This window comes from Equus quagga, chromosome 3 (genome assembly GCF_021613505.1).
Source record: "Equus quagga isolate Etosha38 chromosome 3, UCLA_HA_Equagga_1.0, whole genome shotgun sequence".
NCBI lineage: Eukaryota > Metazoa > Chordata > Mammalia > Perissodactyla > Equidae > Equus > Equus quagga.
This window is the reverse complement of record NC_060269.1, coordinates 90,247,271-90,265,966: the sequence shown is the minus strand read 5'-3', so window position 1 is coordinate 90,265,966 and position 18,696 is coordinate 90,247,271. Positions and strand designations below refer to the sequence as shown.

The following is an 18,696-nucleotide window of genomic DNA, read 5'->3' as shown; positions in this document are numbered from 1 at the left end:
TATTTTTTACCTTTCACAAGATTTTGATTTTTTTAAAATAGATTTTATTTACTAGAGCAGTTTTAGTTTCACAAAAAAATGGAGTGAAAAATATAGAGGGTTTCCACATACCTCACCCCACAGCTGCTCAAATCCTGCATGGCAGTGGTGGTACATTTGTTACAAGTGATGAACCCACACTGACACACCATTATCAACCCAAGTCCATAGTTTACATTAGGGTTCCCTCTTGGTGGTGTACATTCTCTGGGTTTTGACAATGTTTAATAACATGTATCCACCATCATAGTCTCACCCAGAAGTTTCCCTGTCCTGAAACTTTTCTGTGCTCCACCTATTCATCTCTCTCCTCCTCTGTCCCCCCTCCCTCCCTTCTGGCAGCCACTGACAGTTTTACTCTCTCCATAGTTCTGCTTTTTCCAAAGCGCCATTTACTTATAATCATACAGTATGTAGCCTTTTCAGACTAGCTTTTTTCACTTAGTAATAGGCATTTAAGGTTCCTCCACATCTTTTTATAACTTGATAGCTCATTTCTTTCTAAGGCTGAAAAACAGTCCATTGTATGGCTGTGTCATGATTTCTATTATTTTATATCCAAATTTACCACTTTTTAAAAAATGCTTTCTTAATTTTATTTAGTTAGAAAGACCTTCTGCACACCAAGGTTATGAAGAAACTCATCCATATTTTTCTTCTAGCAAATTCATTTATGGTTTATTCTTTACATTTAAATTTTGACTGACCCGGAGTATATCCTGGTATATAATGTATGTTCAAGGTTTATTTTTTCTTATTACTCCAAAACCATTTATTGAAAAGTCTTTTTCCTACTAACTTCAGATACCATCTTTATCATGTACTAACTTCCTGTATTTAGTTTTATTTCTGGATTTACTATTTAGGTTTTTATATTCCTGTATCTATTAGAATGTAGGTTAGGATTTACACTCCTGTATATATTTAGGTGTATTTCTGGATTTCCATTCCTTATGTCCGCTTTGTTTATTTACAAGCTAGGTACTCCATTGTTTTAAATACTGAGCCTTTATATGAGTATGATTTCAATAACCCCTATGCATTGCTTCCCATTCCCTCCATTTTCCTTGCTTTTACTGTTTATTTTACTATACAAACTTTAGAATACTTTTTGTCTAATTTTAGAAAAAAGAGAATGTTAGTGTTTTTATTGAATCTGTATCAAATTAATAAATTAATTTATGGAGAATTGACACAATGTTGAGTCCTCCTATGGAGAACATGTTGTCTTGACTTATGGCTTTTTTTTGCAGGGGGGGGGGGGCTGAGGAAGATTCACCCTGAGCTAACATCTATTGCCAATCTTCCTAGTTTTGTATGTGAGCCACTGTGACAGCATGGCCACTGATAGACAAGTGGTATAGGTCTGCATCTGGGAAAAAACACGGGCCATCGAAGCGAAGCATGTTGAACTTAACCACTAGGTCACTGAGGCTGGCCCATACGGCTTCTTTTTTATCTTTAGGTATTGTTTTAAATCTTTTGACATATTGCATTTGCTTATTCCTAAGCTTTTAATCTTTTGGTTTGTTTCTAAATGTGGCTTTTTTTTCCTTCCATTATATATATATATTGTCTATCTTCTTGCTATTGTTACATAAAAGCTAATGATTTCTATTAATTTTGTATCCTGCGCTCTCATTGAGTTCTCTTTTTGGAGTAGTTTTCCAGTAAACTGTGTTGGGTTTTCCACACACACATTCATATCATGTGCCAAAAGTGACAGCTACTTCCTTGCTTCAAATTGATATTTGTCCAATTTCTTTCTCTTGTCCAAGCTGGCTAGTATTTATAGTACCATTGTAAACAGTAGCTCCTTTCTCAATGGGAAAGCCTACTGTATCATTATTGAGCATGATTTTGGGATTTGAGATATATATACATATATCCATATAGATATAAATGTATATAATCTAAGGAAATGGCCATTGATCACCATTTTATTAAATAGTACCTATAAAGATTGGGTATTGAATTTTGTCAAATGCTTTTCATTAGGTAATTGGAGATGACCATATGATTTTTCTCCTTAGGTCTATCAATATAAAAAAATATATTAATAGATTTTGTAATAGTTAACCATCTTTTCATATCTTGAATGAACTTCTCTTGATCATGACGTATTATTCTACTAATATGCTGTTGGATTCCATTTGTTTAAAAGAGTTTTGCTTCTAGAGCCATAAGTGAGATTGAGTCTATAGTTTGCTTCTGTGCAGTCTTTGTCAGATTTTGATATCAATGTTATCCTTGCCTTATAAAAAATGTGGGAGCTTTCCTTCTTTTTCATGCTCTGGAACAGTTTTCATAGCAGCATTGGAGTTACTGGTTCTTTAAGGATTTAGTAGAAGTCTCCTGTGAAACATCTGGGCCTGATGCTTTTTTGCGGGAGTTGTCCCTTTGGCAATTTTCTCTTTTTCTTCTAGGGAAACTGATCTACTTGAATTTTCTTTATTCAAGGTCATATTTGGGAAATTGTATTTTCCTATGATAACCCTTTATTTATTTATTTTACAGATTTTCTAATTTATTTCTTTAGACTTGAATAACAGACTTATGATTCTTTCAATTTTTGCTGTTTATGTTTACTTATTAGTCCTTATTTATTAGGTATATTTGTGTTATTGCCCCATACTCTCCTTTTAAAAACTGATCAGCTTAGGGGCTGGCCTGGTGGTGCAGTGGTTAAGTTTGCATGTTCTGCTTCGGTGGCCCGGGGTTCGCCGGTTTGGATCCTGGGTGCAGAACTATGCACCACTTGGCATGCCATTCTGTGACAGGCGTCCCACATATAAAGTAGTGGAAGATGGGAATGGATGTTAGCTCAGGGCCAGTCTTCCTCAGCAAAAAGAGGAGGATTGGCAGTAGATGTTAGCTCAGGGCTAATCTTCCTCAAAAAAAAGAAAGAAGAAGAAAAAATTGATCAGCTTAGCAAGTTACTTGGTCTGTTTACTGAGTACTTTCAAAGAGCCAACATTTGCATTTATTAATTCCACTCTTTTTGTTTTTTAATTCATTAATTTCTGCTTTTATTTTTATTAATTCCTTTCTCTATTTTCTTTTGTTTTACTTAGTTTTACTAACTTTTTGAGTTAAATGTTTAACTGACTCATTTTTATTATTTCTTTGTTGCTAATGTATTTAAGGCTTCAAATTTTCTCTGAGCACTGTGTCAGCTAGATCCCACACAGTCCTAATGTTTTCATTACTATGATCATCTATACATCCTACAATTTCCATTTGTATTCTCCATTGATTCAAGAGTTGTTTGAATTTAATATTTAAGCAGAAGGGCCTTTATTTTTACTGCCTTGTGATTTTCCTGTACTATTTCTCCTTTATGAAATTTACTCAAGTTTTCTTTGGGGCCTATATAAGAGTTTTTGTGAACATTCCATGAGACCTAAAAAGAAGAGGTGTTCTGTTTCAGGGTTGAGTTCAATATATATTAATCAAATCTACCCTACTGACTTAATTGTTTAGGTCTTCTATACCCATATTTTTTTCCCCACTTGATCTGTTCTGGACCGAGGACAGTGAATTAAAAGTCTCCTACTACTAATGCATTTGTGCCCATTTTCCCTGGTATCTCCAGAAACTTGCTTCACGAAAGTTACTCTGTTATCTAATATGTAGTTATTTGGTAGAGAGATATTTAGAATCTTAAACCTTCACTGTTAAAAGTATTCTTCTTCATCTTAAATAATGCCTTTTGGCCTGAATTCTACTTTGTCTCATATTAAGATCTATATCCTAGCTTTCTTTTTATTTGCCTTTATATGTATTCTTTCGCCCTTTCCAACTTTTGAACCTTTTTGTTTTCACTGGACACATTAAACACATCAAAAAACAAAAATCAGATTTTGCTCAGTGATCCAACTGAAAATCATTTCAAAATCTTAGCTAATAAGGTCATTTAAAATTTACTGATATGACAGATATGGTTGCTCTAATTTCTAACATATTTTGCTGTGTTTGTTTTTATAATTTTAAAACAAGTCTTTCACTGTTGTCTGCTTTCTTTTTGTGTATTTTTAATTTTTCTGATACTTAGGATGATTTATATTTTTGTTCTAATATGTATTTCTGGTTCTATCTTTATAAGCATAATTTTAAATAGTTGTATTTAATACCATTAATCCTCTATTTCCTTACACAATAACTACTACGAACACTAGCTTGTATAATCTTACCGCCCCTCATGCACTACAGTTATGGTCAATAGCATTATCTTTCTCAATGTTTACCTTTGTACTGTGAAATATGCTTATTCTCCTGCTAAGTGATTTGTCAGCATTAAATGAAGTCCTTTGACTCCCAGCCATGACAGATGAGGCAATCCACACACTTATTCTCCTTCCAATTTTCTTCCTACTTTCCAGTTCACTTAATTTTTTTGTTTTATAACCAATTCCTATATTATCAGATATTTAACATGTATATTTTATGTTCTTCCTCATCCTCACTTTTGCTTTAGTCTCAGGTCTATAGTTAAATAAACTCTATGCTCTCCAACAGTACTCTTGCTAGTTTTCTTAGTCATCTCTAGAGGATGTTTATCCTCTAATAGTTTCTTTAAAAGGTCTTAGATTAACAACATGCTGTGATTTTTTTTTTTTTTTTTTTTTTGTCTAAGGAAGATTTGCTCTGAGCTAACACCTGTGCCCATCTTCCTCTATTTTTTAGTTTGTGGGCTGCCAGCACAGCATGGCCACTAACACAGTGGTGTAGCTCCATGCCTGGGAACTGAACCCCAAGCTGCTGAAGTGGAGGAGCATGCTGAACTCAATCACTAGGCCACTGGAGCCAGCCCCCGATAGTCTTATATGTTCAAATTATTTATACTTGAAGAACATTTTAGAGATTAAGGCACAGAAAGATTAAATAATCTGTACATGCCAGTAAGAGGCAGAGCCAATATCTGAACTTAGAAGTTTAGCTCCAGAGTCCAAGCTCTTACCCATTACTTTCCTAAGTTCAGGTATTCAATTTTAATTATAGAAGAAATATTAACATTTAGAAGAAATAATTAATGGCAAAGGAATGCACAATGAAATGAAGAGAAGAACAAAAAATGTATTTCAGAAACTGCCAGGATAGGCAAAAGTGGATTAGGAGGGTTGAATCACATAGTCAAAAGCAAGGCCTCTGTAGTCAATCCTCAATTTAAATATTGGCTCTGCAGGCCAGCCCCGTGGCATAGTGGTTAAGTTCGGTGCCCTCTGCTTCAGTGGCTTGGCGGCCCAGGTTCACGAGTTTGGATTCCAGGCACAGACCTACACCTCTCATCAGCCATGCTGTGGCAGTGACCCACATATAAAGTGGAGGAAGACTGGCAGAGATGTTAGCTCAGGGCTAACCTTCCTCAAGCAAAAAAAAGAAGAAGACTGGAAAGAGATGTTAGCTCAGGACTAATCTTTCTCAGCAAAAAATAAACAAATAATAACAAATAAATACTGGCTTTGCTACTTACAATACCTTACACACATTATTTAATTTCTCTGAGCCTCAGTTTCTACATTTGTAAAATGAGGATAAGAGTGACTACCTCATAGGCTATTGTGGGGTTTAAATTAGATAATATATTTTATAGAGGGCCAAACACAGTGTCTAGCACACAGGTTAATAAGTGCTTTAACATGCTAACTACTTTTAAAAATTATTACTATTCGAGATTAATCAAGAAAACTACACATCTAGTTTCCTAAGATTATTCTAAAAAAATGAAAACCTCAATTTTATAAGAAGTGAAAAAGAGGCCCTCCTTCTTTATACGAAATGCCCTCTTCTTCCTCTCAGCCAACCGTCTTTATTTCAAATCCCAGCTCCTTCATGAAAACCGCCCTAATGATCCAATCCACAGTGATCTAAATAATCTCTTAACCACTTATATCTGTCTGTACCACACTCTAAGCATCTTGTAATTCTAAAGTGTCTTAGTGTATCTTAACAAAACTTTATAACATTCTATTGGTACATATTGTTTACATACTTTCCCATTGCCTTTTTTGCCAAGTGTTTTTTATATGTCATCTTGTCTCACTAACTGGATAAATAATATCCTTTTTTCAATTAAGTCTTACAACTTTTACCCCTTTTGGACTCAAAATTGCTTAGCATGGGGTGGGGTACACAAAGTATTGCTTGACTGATTTTGAATGTTTATATTTAGAGGAATACAAATAGACTAATGAGCTAGAAAGACCAATTTCAGGTAAAATATTTAACTTTTAAATTCTTAACTGTTTAACGGACCTTTTCTTATTTAAAAATAGGGGTAAGTATTGTTACGGAAAAAGAGGTTTTATAAAATGCCTTTAGAATAATTTCTAAAAGTGAAAACCCCAACTGAATAGAATTACAGTCTAAGAGCAAAGGTACAACAAGGGTTACCTAATTGGTGAACACTTAGTTAATGTGTAACATTTACTGAAAGAAAGACAAATTCACAAGAACAGAAAATGGTTAAGTGAGAATTCAAAGCATTTATAAAAATCTATTTCTTGGCCTTAGCACTCAATGTTCCACCAGAAGCGGGTCCACTTATTAAACTGAACACAAGGCTTCAATACCATCTGATTAAAAAAAAAATCACTATACTACCACAATTGCCTGGAACTACATTATGTGGTCTAAATTTAATTAAACAAGAGTACCATAATCTATCTATTGCAACCATTCTCAAAACTACTAAGGATGCTATGGAAAGACAGCCTCATGTGGATGCACGTGTATTTCCTTCTATTAGAAATGGTCATTCATTTCGTTGTAGCTAATTTTCTGGAAAATATGAAGGAAGAAGGCTTAGATTCAACCATGTACTTCCCAAGTGAGACTTGCTTTAAACGCTTTGTGTAATTTTTTTCAACATTATATGTGATTAGAATTCACACTATGCAGATTTGTTTCATTCAAGACAACTTTCCACAGAACATAATAATTCTGAAAATATTAAAAGAAAACTGTGAGGACAGTGGTATGTTCACATATGTCATCTATAAAACAATACCTATAGCACAGCAGCTAAGAGTCCGGAGTCCGGAGCCGACAGCCTCAGGTTAAACCTGAGCTCTACTGCGTCTGGCTCGGACTTCAGGTATGTAAGTTTACCTATGTGTGTCTTGGCTACCCACTTGGTGAAATAAGTACAGGCGGCCCCTGACTTACAACAGCTCCACTTACAATTTTTTAACTTTACGATGGTGTGAAAGCAATATGCATTCAGTAGAAATCGTACTTCAAATTTTGATCTTTTCCTGGGCTGGCACTATGCAGGATGATACTTGTGATGCTGGGCAGCGGCAGTGAGTGACAGCTCCCAGTCAGCCACTCGATCACACGGGTAAACAACCGATACACTCACAACCATTCTGTACCTATACAACCGTTCTGTTTTTCACTTTCAGTAACAGTGTTCAATAAGTTACATGAGATACTCAACACTTTATTATAAAATAGGCTTTGTGTTAGATGATTTGTCCAACTGTAGGCTAATGTAAGTGTTCCAAGCACATTTAATATAGACTGGGCTAAGCTAGGTTAGGTGTATTAAATGCATTTTCCATTTATATATTTTCAACTTACAATGGGTTTATCAGGACGTAACCCCATCAGAAGTTGAGGCAGATTTGTATAATAAAAGGATCCGTACCACAAATCTGTTGTAAGAATTTGTAGAGTGCTTAGAACAGTGCCTGACACATAGTAAATAAGTGTTTGTAAATGTCAGCTGTCACAAAAGTCACAATTTAAAATGTTTATCCCAATAAGTGTTCAAGAACACATCTAGCGAAGAAAATTTTTGTTCCAAACTAGAACTTTTATTTTTTCATCCAAGTTTTTCTCCACAATCATTGTATGCAGTTAAGTGGAAACTTTTTTTCTGATTTTCTAAATGCTAATTTTGTGAAGCAATACTAAAACCCAACAGTACTATTCTCTAAAAAATACCAACCTTACACTCACATATAGAGAGCTGACCTATACCTCAGAAAGTAAAAAGTGAAAGAGGTAACAGAATTGGAAATTTTGACTCCCAAACCAGGAACACAATCCCTAGCTGACACTGCCTTTAGTAAAAACCCATCTTAAGTGGGCAAAATATCTCATTATGGATGGGCACATTTGTTCTAGGGGATTTATTCAGTGTTATCAATGTTCTAGGCTCATCTCACCCAAGCAAATCAAAGAATCAACTGTGCATTGGTTACTGAACTAAATGTTGTCATACTTACCTGCAATCTAATAAAACTTTTTGAGCTGAAATTAACTTAAGAATGACATTTCTAAAAACAATGTAAAAATCAACTCAATAATATTACCTTACAAGAATTTTTAACTTGAGACTCGTAAACCTCATGAAATTATATAGAAAATTCTATTCGTCTAAGTGCACTTTTCTAGGAAAATGATCCAATGCTTTCATCAGATCCTCAAAAGGGAGTGAAATTCCAAAAGGTTAAGAATCACTGTTCTCTACAGTTTACAAATTTCTATTCTTATGCTGTTAGTTTCAGAAAAGAACTTGCTTATATAAAATTAAGCAGTATAATTCTAAATGCATTCCAAATCTCACATTTCCCAAATAACCTTAGATGTGTGTAACATAAATTCACGACTACAAAAACACTTCAAGTTATCTGAAAGTTCTTACAGTCTACAAATCGCTCCCAGAGCTGTAAGGGGGACAATGAGAATCAAGGAGCACAGAACCACTAAGAAAAGGTGAGTACATTTAGCCAACACTAAAAGAATCGATATGTACAGAAAACGTAGGACAGCATGATACAAGGACGAGGCTCTAACTATCGATTAAATACAGTTACATCTGCCGACAAAGACAAGCAAATTTCAGTTTTCCGTAGTTAGAAAAGGCAGTTTAGGAGAAAGGACTTGTCACAGACCATCACCGCAACTTCAGAAAGACCTACGTCAAATTAGTTCCTTGAACTCACAGAAAAAATTTATAATGCCCACAAGCTTAGGCAATATTTTCATTTATTTTACATCTGCCCTGTAATTTAACCTCTTATTATAGTAACTTATTAGCAAAAACATACAACACCTAATGAGACTTCCTTCGAGGTACAGGCTGCGATCGGCGACTACTGCCCTTAAAATAACCCAGTCCAGGTTAAATCACAATAGCTTTCAGTTAAAATTTAAGAACCTTTAAATCTGGCATCAGTTGAAACATAAACAAAAAATCCCAACCAAACTAAATTCAACCAAAGTAATCCTGAGGTTCGTTTCCTTCCCTCGCCCTTGGGGCGCACCTCTTTGTGCACAAGGGTCTGAAGGTCTCCTAACCTCAGACCCAACTACCAGCCCCGCACGACACCCTGTCGCCAGCCTCAGAAGAACGTCGCCGATGCGGGCCGTCGCGATGCCCGAGCAGCCTTGACGCCAGGCGACGCCCCGCCGGGCCCGAAACGAAGACCAGGGACGCGCTGCCACCAGAGACCGGGCCGCAGGCTGGCGGGGACCAGCGGAGACCGAGGCCGGGGTCCCAGCTTTGGCCTGGGCTCTACCTCACGGCCCGCGGGCCGGCGAAGAGGACAGGAGGGAATACGCGGACGCACCTGGCGGGGACCCTCGGCGACCGGTTCCTGCGTTAGCACCGCGCCCGTCAGACTCTCCCAGCGTTCGCCACCGCCCCTCCTCCCCGCCCAGGCCACCTCCACGTTCCGCTCCAACGTGGCAGCCGCAGCCCCGCCCAGCCAGCCGGCCGGCCGACGCTTCCGGGAGCGACGCCTCGCCCCGCCCACCCCGGCGCGCGACCCGCCAGGGCACTTCCGGGAGCCGTGGCAGTACCGGGGCGGAGCGCGCGGCGCGGCCGGCTGGGGACTCGCTCTTTCGCTTCGCGCGCGCCTGTGAGGCCAGGGACCCGTTCTGAAGGGGGGCGCGCGCAGGGCGCGGACGCGGCGGCCAGGCCTATGGGAAAGGTGGAAGTCTTCCCGCGTGTAGCTGTCGGGAGGAGGGCCGGCCGCGGCCCGCAGGAACGCCACGTAGCGCTAGCCCTGAGACGTCAGCAGCCCCGCGCTGCTGCCAACACCACACGAGCCACGTGAAGATCCGGCTGCAGGGGCCTGAGCGCAGGAACTCTAATTTGTGACTGGGTTCAAAATTGCTCACTTGGTTCTTCAGTATTGCGTTTTGAGAACTGCTTTAAAGCCAAACGATCTGGTCATGCTCAAACGGTGTTGTGGACATAGTCGTTATTCCAAAGAGGCATAGCGCATAAGGTTTTCCAGTCAGTACCCTAGGTATGTGTCTTGTACTTGTTCAATTTAAAAAGCAAGTTCATTTCTGGACTGAACTAGACCAGCTCAAGTGGATTACTTAGGCTACAGTAGCTGATTTCTAGTGTTCTAAAAAGCCTTTCATTTTTATTTATAGCTGTAAGGACTAGTTGACCTAAAGAAGTGCCAATAAAAGTCCGTAACTTAGGGTCTGCTGGTGGGGCAGCGGTTGTGCGCTCCGCTTCTGCGGGCCAGGGTTTCGCTGGTTTGGATCCTGGGCGCGGACACGGCACCGCTCATCAAGCCATGCTGAGGCGGCATCCCACATGCCACAACTAGAGGACCCACAACTAAAATATACACAGCTGGGTACCGTGGGGCTTTGGGGAGAAAAAGGAAAAATAAAATCTTAAAAATCCCTAAACTTGTAAGTGGGATCATCACTTTAGCCAACAGAAAACATTGAACTCCCTACTGCCCTGTTCCCCAAAGACCCCCAACTATGTAGAAGTGGGCACTGCTATGGAAAACGCTTCCTTACAACAAGTCGAGCAGTGGTTACATCCCTTGGTATCATTTAATACAATCATACAGTACAACTACACGTTCCTACTGCATAAGTCAAACTACAAACCTCCCTGTCCCTCACCTGCTTTTGTAGGCTCTGTGAACTAAGAATGGGAAAAGAAAAATATTTCATGACAGGAGAAAATTACATGAAATTCAAATCTCAGTGTCCATAGTTTTATTGAAACACAGCTATGGCTCAATGGTTTATGCATCGTCTATGGCTATTTTAGTGCTACAAGGACAAAGCTGAGTGGTTGCTACGGAGACCATATGGACCGCAAAGCCTAAAATGTTTACTATATGCCCGTTTACAGGGAAACTTTACTAACTCCTATTGCTAGACAGGATTTTGCCCACAAATTGATTAATATTCAAAGTCTAAATACAAGACATTCAATATTATAAATTTTTATTTCCAAGCCTTGATATAGTAGCACACAAAGGCATCATGAAAAATGTCAAGTATAATTTATGACTGGTTGTCCTAAGGCTAAAAATAAACGATAACTGTTTCTAGGTATTTATATGTGGTAAAACGTAAAGACTCCCTAGCTTGTTTTAAATGCAGGCAGTTCTCACTTTGACTATGTAAGCTAAAACTGTGCAAAGCAATTTTAACCTATGGGATTAAAAATCCAAATTGTGACCTTAAAATTTGTCCAAACATTAAAAACCGTCTTGATGTTAGTTATAAATGAAAAAAAATAGTAAAACGAATATTTAAAACATTAGAAACACTGAAAATTAAAGTTTTATTTCTTTACAAAAAAACTATCGTGAAGCTTTTCCACTGGCATCACTTCCTATGAGACGAGTTCGTCCTTTATGACACAACAGCTTTCCTCATTTATATCTGTATGTTCGCTCGCCTTCACTAAGTTCCTCTCGCTGCATATCTACAAGTGATCCTTGAGTGGCAGGCAGTGTCAACATTCCCATGGTCATTTCTATCTTCTGTAACTCCATTTACATTCCACCTAAGAATTACATTCCTGCCTGTAATTCTTGGACCTGGGTGCAAATTTCACAGTACCATCCTTATCTGAGCTTGCAGCTTCACCAGGTAACAATAATCAGTTCAGATCAACTTCTGAAACGATGAAACCAGCCTTGCCTGGCAATAAAAATGTTCTTTTTCAGTCTCTTTGTAATTACCATTTTCCTTCAATGCAGCAACTAACTTCAACGCTTTGGCCTGAATGCTAGCCAAACCTAGTGGGAATTGTTTTTGATTACAGTCCACGATCCAAAGGAGAAGTACATGCTCCATTTCAACCATAAGCAGCATCTCGTCCTATCTTTGCTTTGCTGTCACCATTTTCAAATCTGAGCATGTCCAATTTCACTTTCAGTGTTACCACTTTTCATTTCTTTGCTGCCTCTCATCTTTGTTGACCAATCCTCTCTTTTGATTATCCATTTTTGTAAAACATCACGAGTTTATCGCTGGGAGACAAAGAGGCAACAAAACCACATGCTTTACTGTCGGTATGTGAACTGACAGATGTTCAGTGACCAATCAGCAAGACTTTGGAAGAAATGATGCAACTGGTTACGGATCTTGATGCACGTCTTTTATTTGCACAATGACTTGTGGAATAAAGAGCTAGCAGCAAAGTTTATGCAACAATTCACAGTTAATACTGTGGTAACTGAAATTTCAACTGTGTTGTTGGGGGACTGGTGTTATTTAACTAACGTGTGAAAAGTGATAATCATGCATGTTGGAATGGTGCAAAGAACCACCTGTATCTGAAAGGAAAAACTTGTATTAGTTCAAAAAATAGTCAACTTTTAATCCAATTTAGTTAATTATTAGCCAAGCCTAATCCTAGACCAAATAAGAACTGAAGCTTTTCTCAAAGGAATGCTAGTTCCAAGACTCTGAATTACTCACTGGAGTTAGAAGAAAGTTTGGAGGTAATGCAATACAGAATTATTCAAATTAGGATTTGCAGACAGTCCAGAGACATCCTTTTAAAAATTTAGGCCCCCTCCCCTCATTTCAATCATCTTGAGGTCTGCAAAAGAGTAAATGTCCAGACAACTCTACTGTTGTGCCGATTGTAAAACTACAATCATCACAAGGCACAAGACCACGTGTTTCTAACTTATTCCACAGCAGCCAGTACCATCTTTACTGCTGCAAAACAGGAGCATCCACCCGAGTGATTTTTTAGTTTTGGTTTTGAATGCATTTATTTTGTAAATCTTTTCATTAAGGGCCATAAACAAAGTTTATATCAACTTTTATGTTTGTAGAAATTTAAGAAATAGGAAATTACATCAACCTTGAGAATTCACAAGAATTTTTCCCCTTTATATTCCTCAAGTTTGAGAAACACCTCAAGATAACATGCCTAGTTAATGACAGATTAATCTCTATTAGATTTGAGATTCCTGGCTTCCAACCACCTGCCTGTCTACTGTTCTTGAACAAAGCTTAAGTTATAGGATGGTCACCCACTGGCATTTCAAAGAGTCATTTACAGAATATACAATAGGGTCAGCAAATTTAAACCCCACAACATATGCTCTCTAAGAATTTCAGGGGCTGAAAGGATTACGTCATTATTTTTACGAAAAGATGACTACCTGACAGACCTGGAGCAGTTACTGTCTGCTGCTCAGCTTTCCACTACAGATCCAAGAAGAAAGTATCCTTGTACTTTCTGTCTGTCTGATTGTGGCAGCCAAGATTGAATGGGGGAATACAGGGAAAAAACATGGGGAGAATTTTTGCAACTCAGAAATAACTGTAAAGAGTGAAGAGCCTGTTTTACTACAAGGAAGAATCTAAAATTTGAGTTTATAAGGGAAGTGTTGGAAAATTATTCCCTTACACCCTTGTCTTCTGATTGATTACAATTTTAAAAGATTAAAGGTTAAAACTAATGAAAGGAAAGCCAGTGATTCTTATAAAAAAAAAAGAAAAGAAAAGATGACTACCAAGGTTAAAAGTCCTGCCCCCACCCACCCAAATGCCTATCCTGAATTAATCTACTGATTCGGAAAATTATATTATTTTTGCAATCGTATGTAGGCTATCTCTGAAAGCTGAAAGAATAGGAAAGAACTGTGATTACAATATCCACATCATTCTCAAATCTAACGTTTTCTGTGTTCTTTTGTCAAAACTAGTAAATTTATAAAGCTCTTACCTTATTATATAAATCTGTTAATTCTTGACCAGATAAATCCAACAAATGATGTCCTCTAAGAAAAACACCCTTCCGTTTTATTCCTGAAAGGAAAAACATTTATAGGCAAATCAATGTACAAAAGCTACATCATATCTGTAAGCCTCATGCTTTTCTTTTTCCATTATGTCCTCATCCACATACATTAATCACAACAAATCATGATGTGAACAGCAGTGGAAAAAGTTTAATCATTGGACATTTATACTTTCTTCTTATTTTCAACTTATGCTCTAGTTATAAGGTTTTCATTGCTTAGTCCTTTTTTAAAAATACATAATAAATGCACATTTCTACACATTCCAATTCTCTCATATAGAACAGATACGACCTCCAATCTTACTACAATTAGGAAAAAACTCATAACAAAGATAATTTCAAGTATATCAGTTATCAACTTTGCACAGATTACCTTATGCTAGCTTGGAGGTGTCTTCTTCTCAACATCAAGCCTGAAATGGAAAGGACAACCAAACGTTAATACATTACCAAACTGGCTATGCCAACAGCCATCAAGGAACTGAGGCTTGCCAAGTGAGAGAGTCTGGAAGCTGATGTCTCTCTCTTTCCCCTCACCATAAGATAAGTGTTTGTTGTTTTAAACCACTAAGTTTTGGCTAATTTGTTACATAGCAATAAATAACTAATACAGGGGGTCACAATCCATGTCCAAAAAGTAAAATGTACAACTTATGAAGGAGCTGAAAAGGTCTGAAATTCTTGGGAAAGGATCAAATTCAGAACCGTATTTGGTCACAAATATTTGAAAACTCTAAGGCTTTCTGAAGTAAAAAAAAACCCATAGAACTAAAAGGCTGAAAAATTCAGCATGAAAATGTCAGTTACTAGAAAATATATTTCATTACATCACAGCAACAAATAATGGTTCCAGTAGAATTAGCTAAGAATCTGACAAAAGGGTATGTATTCAACAAGGAAGATAACCAGTCATAAAAAGCAAAAAGTATATTTGCTTTCATAGGGTTGTTGTGAGAAACAAACATTGTTTAAAAAAAAACTGTGCGTGTGTGTTGTGTATGTATATATATAAACTGCTTAGCACAATCCCTGCCTGGCATGTAACCGTTCAATAAGCATTAGCTGTTATTATTTTTTCCGAAGTGACCAATTAATGAGTTTCTATGCCATAAAACAGGCAATTAGATTTCACGAAAACCTTTAGAAACCTGTTTTTTAGTTGGACAATACTCCATTTCCAACTCACTGCTGTTGTTCCAGGAACACTTAATACATTTAAAAAGAAAGATATACTACCTCTCTTGTATATTTCAAGTAATTATCTTCTAAGACCCAGGAATCTTTTTCTGACATTTCCAAGAATGTAATTCCTGAAAAGACATTTTCTTTTAAATTACTTTCTGTAATGGTCCATGCCTTTTGCAAATAACATCTTTAAGATAGCTCACATATCCTCATTTACAGACTTAATAATCACAACAGTTCATTATGTGAACAGCAGTGAAAAGGTTTAATCATTGGATATGAAGTTATTGGAGGAAGCAAAGACATAATCAAATTGAGAACCTTAATGTCACAAGCAAAACAGTAAAAATAAAAAAGCATGTATAAGTTACAAACAACGTAAAGATACATAAACACAACTTAAAAAAGAAAAGAAAGATTCCATTTATAAGGGATTGCATACTTCCCTATCCAGAAGTACACTAAGAATGCCTAGGACAGTAAGCCTTGTGGCTTCTGTAAAGTGAGTTGGTTATTTTCATTTAACCAGTCTACAACATTTCAGTAAATCTGTTCTGCAGAGCAGCAATTTTCAGCAACTCATTTATAATTAATAATTAGAAGAATGCTGTCAAAATAATGTGAGAGCCACACTGTTTCATCTTTCCTAGGACAGCCACAGTATCTGGAAGCCAATAAAGCAGAAAAGAAAAAAGCCCTCTTTTTCTCTGTACTCTGATGCTGGACTGGCAGGAATACTTTCATCTCTATCTGAAGAAAATGAATGGGGCCGGCCTAGTGGTGGGAGCTTAGGCAGCCCAGGTTCGTGAGTTTGGATCCTGGGCATGGACCTATACACTGCTCATCTAGCCATGCTGTGGCAGCACCCTACATACAAAATAGAGGAAGACTGGCACACATGTTAGCTCAGAGCAAATCTTCCTCAAGCAAAAAGAGGAAAATTGGCAACAGATGTTAGTTAGCTCAGGGCCAATCTTTGAAAAGAAAATGAAAAATGAGTGCTGCACCTGGGGTTCCCTCCCCAACGGCACCCACCCCTCTGCAGGCTCTCAGCAGGTTACACAACCTCTGAACCCATTGTGACAGCAGCCTGTTAGCCCAGAGCTTCACTTCCATCTGTGATGTCTAGCACCCCTCAGCCTTGCTCTTTTAAGAACCCTATAGCAATCTCCATTTCAAGTTACCTTTAATGGGGTGGGAGGGCACAAGAATACTTCCCAGGCACTAACTGCTGATTATTTTAGAGATTATAAAATTGCATGTTTTGAGTAGTCAACCCTAACCCTATTTTTCCCATAAGCCCCGCCCTGCTTCTTTCCAATGCACAATTTTGCTAAACATTAAGTTTTTTTCAGGAACACATATGGCATTATAGCAGAAACACATGGATCTATTCGTGTGCTAGGGACTCAAAACACAAATTCACTTTAGACATTGTCCCTGCACTCAAGGAGCATCCTCTGGCAGGCTCCTTACAAACTTTAAATCCTTAAAAATAGGGCAACCACCACAATGAGATATCACTTCTTACCCATGAGAATGTGGAGAAATTGGAACCCTCAGCCATTGCTAGTGGGAATTTGACCACCTTGGAAAAGTGTCTGGCATTTCCTCAAGAGGTTAAACATAAAAATATACGACCCAGCAAGTCTACATATACTCAACAGAAGTGAAACCATACGTCCACACACAAATTTGTCAACTTATGTTCACAGCAGCATTATTCATAACAGCCCCCCCAAATGCAAACAACCCAAATGTCCACCAACTAATGAATGGATAAATAAAATGTGGTATATCCATACAATGGAATATATCTTGGCAACAAAAAGAAATGAAGTACTGATACATGTTACAACATGGACGAACCTTAAAAACATCCTAAGTGAAAGAAGCCAGTCACAAAAGGCCATATATTATTTTCTGATTCCATTTATATGAAGTATCCAGAGTAGGCAAATCCACACAGACAAAAAGATTAGTGGTTTCCAGGGGCTGGGGGTAAGATATAAGGTCTAAGTGCTAATGAGAATGGGTTTTTTGGGGGGAGGGCAGTGGGTGATGAAAATGTTCTAAAATTGATCGTGGTGATAGTTGCACAACTCATGAATGTACTAAAAACCACTGACTTGTACACTTTACATGGTTTAATTGTATGGTATATGAGTTACATCTCAATAAAACTGTTACCAAAAAAATAAGGCAACCAATGTTTTCCTTAAAGAAAACTGAAAATTGTAATTTATTTCTATTTAGCCTCATGCAGGTCTTAATTGGTTGAGTACTAGAAAAGTTTCTAAAAGTCTAACCAACTGACGGTGATTTAAATTCAGGTCCCACCCTTTGCACATCTTACAACCAAGCAAGCACATACCCCAAGGAGTGATTTTCCTCAAATTCATGGACTACCCTTAAGCCATGTGACTTTTAAGAAAACGACATAAGCAAAGCTCTGTTAATTTCATTCAAATAAGATATAAACATATTACAATGGAAAGTAGGTGTGAATAAGTAATACCTTGAGATGAGTCTTTTTGGCTGGAATCCGGACAAAGTAAACAAAAAGGGGTAAAAGAGGCAATCTTGTTTGGAAATGTCGGAATCATTCTTGCGAGCTAGAGAAGGAAATGAAAAGTTACAAACATTTCTGTTTTCTACAATGGGCCTCCAACGTTAAGCAGGACGGAAAGAAACTAATTATTATGGTAAGGATTTCTTCAAAAGATACAAAATAGAAACTGTGCGCTACGTTGGCCCCATTTTCTTTCTTCTTTGAAAACTGAAATTTCATATCGCAAACACAAACAGCTTCCAATACCATCTCATTCCTGAAAGCTATCCATGATGCCCCACATCGCAACCAAAACAATTCCACTGCCCCTCCTAGCACTCCCAATGACGAGTCCCCACTAGACCGCGAGCTGCCCCAACAGCCCCAAGGGCCTTACCTTATTTTAATTTCCCCATTGTGGCAAAAAGTCTTGCAGAAAACAGTTCGTTGAATTAAAAATCGACGTATCCTCATATTAGACTCATTCAAGCTCCTCTGCGGTCACACACGTTAACCGCCAACCATAACAGCTCCTACATTATCTCCACATCAGGGAACTAGCAAATAAAACGCAAGGAAATGACATGCCTCTCAGCAAATAATTTATTTTTGGCCCAATTTTGTCTCCTATTTTTCTAAGGCACCGCGTTTATCCCTCTCCCTCCTATCCCTTCCTCGCGTCACACCCTCCAGTCACTTTCACAGCTCACACCAGGAGACCTATCGGCAAACCCCTGGATTCGCCTCAACTTTGATCCTGCCTCTCCGTTTCGCATTCTCAGGCTCGGCCTCGCACGAAGCGCGATGGCACCGGATTTAACCAGGTCGGGCGAAAACAGAAGGAATGGGAACCCAAGACAGCAAAATCTAC

At 38.0% G+C, this 18,696-nt stretch overlaps 1 protein-coding gene, 1 long non-coding RNA gene and 1 other non-coding gene across 19 annotated transcripts in view; 1 reads left to right on the top strand and 2 right to left on the bottom strand.

Moving 5' to 3' along the window:
* Window positions 1-9,754, bottom strand: part of SEC31A (SEC31 homolog A, COPII coat complex component) — a 78,912-nt gene extending 69,158 nt beyond the window's left edge. For all 16 annotated transcript variants that reach the window (XM_046655671.1, XM_046655673.1, XM_046655674.1 and 13 more), the window contains exon 1: window positions 9,621-9,754. The gene's annotated coding sequence lies outside the window, so the exon portion shown is untranslated. The remainder of the gene's footprint in view (window positions 1-9,620) is intronic.
* Window positions 9,755-11,242: 1,488 nt separating this feature from the next.
* On the bottom strand, window positions 11,243-18,694 carry LOC124237231 (uncharacterized). Of its 2 annotated transcripts, XR_006887965.1 has the most exons (6): window positions 18,223-18,694; window positions 17,793-17,889; window positions 15,326-15,399; window positions 14,463-14,502; window positions 14,012-14,094; window positions 11,243-12,602 (listed from the first exon to the last, which is right to left on the bottom strand). It is a non-coding gene; the product is annotated as an uncharacterized LOC124237231 (long non-coding RNA). The 2 variants fall into 2 exon arrangements; XR_006887964.1 differs by lacking the exon at window positions 15,326-15,399.
* On the top strand, window positions 13,438-13,569 carry LOC124237714 (small nucleolar RNA SNORA31). The gene has a single exon (XR_006888097.1). It is a non-coding gene; the product is annotated as a small nucleolar RNA SNORA31 (small nucleolar RNA).
* Window positions 18,695-18,696: the final 2 nt, after the last annotated feature.